Raw genomic sequence first — 878 nt, 5'->3', positions numbered from 1 at the left:
ACCAGGGGGAGGGGCTGGCTGGTATGTGGTGCTGGGGGATTGAACCGTGGTCCCTGTGCTTTGCTAAGCTTGTTCTGAGTAGGTGCTTTAGACCACTGAGCCATCTCACCAGCCCGAGGGTGTAATTTCTAAATGTGTCTTATCTCTTCTAAGACACCATCAGTTCTTTGAGGGCTGCATCTATACGAGGCTTAACTTGATGTCTTTGCAAGGAAAGTGCTCTGATAGGAAGCAAGTGAAAGAAAAACCCATCAGATCAGTCCTATTGCATGTGAGTGGCACTTGGCAGAAACTGATCCTGGAGCTGTGTGAAAGAAATCAAAAGCTGGCTAGGGGTGGGGGGTGGGAAGATAGGAGTGGGAGAGGGGAGCCAGGTGGCTGCCTTGTCACAGAACCCTGCAGTTAGAAACCTTACTCTCCAAGCATTCGGGACTGGACCCGAATGATGGCAGCACAAACCTAAATTACTATTCCTTGACACGTCTGCTTACCGGCAAAGAGCCTGAGAGGAAACTTGTTGCAACAGAACCCTGGAGCCACTTGTGTAGAGGCTGCAGTTTCTCTTGAGTAAAATGAAGCCAGCCCAGGTCTCCAGATTACGTAGTGCCTTTTATTTACCCACTCTGCACTCTCAGGAAATTCACTAAGCCCTTCCCAGCCTTAGTTTCCCCACATGTCCTCTGCCAAATGCTGGGGCATTGGGAGGGCCTAGTGGATGGGAGAGAGTGGTCAGGGCCTATAAAATGCTATTGGGTACACAGAAAGAACTTCAACAGTGTGTTCACTCAGGCAGTAGTATCTTTTCTTTTGAGACAGTGTCTCGCTATACAGGTTAGGCTGGCTTCAAACTCATGGCAATTCTCTTGCCTCAGCAGTAT

At 49.2% G+C, this 878-nt stretch overlaps 1 protein-coding gene across 1 annotated transcript in view; it reads right to left on the bottom strand.

The window, feature by feature from the left end:
- Zbtb8b (zinc finger and BTB domain containing 8B) overlaps positions 1-878 on the bottom strand; it is a 17,340-nt gene that overhangs the window by 13,515 nt on the left and 2,947 nt on the right. The window lies entirely within an intron of this gene.

Source organism: Octodon degus, unplaced genomic scaffold (assembly GCF_000260255.1).
Source record: "Octodon degus isolate 3935 unplaced genomic scaffold, OctDeg1.0 scaffold00163, whole genome shotgun sequence".
Lineage (NCBI taxonomy): Eukaryota > Metazoa > Chordata > Mammalia > Rodentia > Octodontidae > Octodon > Octodon degus.
Note: the sequence above shows the minus strand (reverse complement) of the source record. Positions and strands in the feature narration are given on the sequence as shown.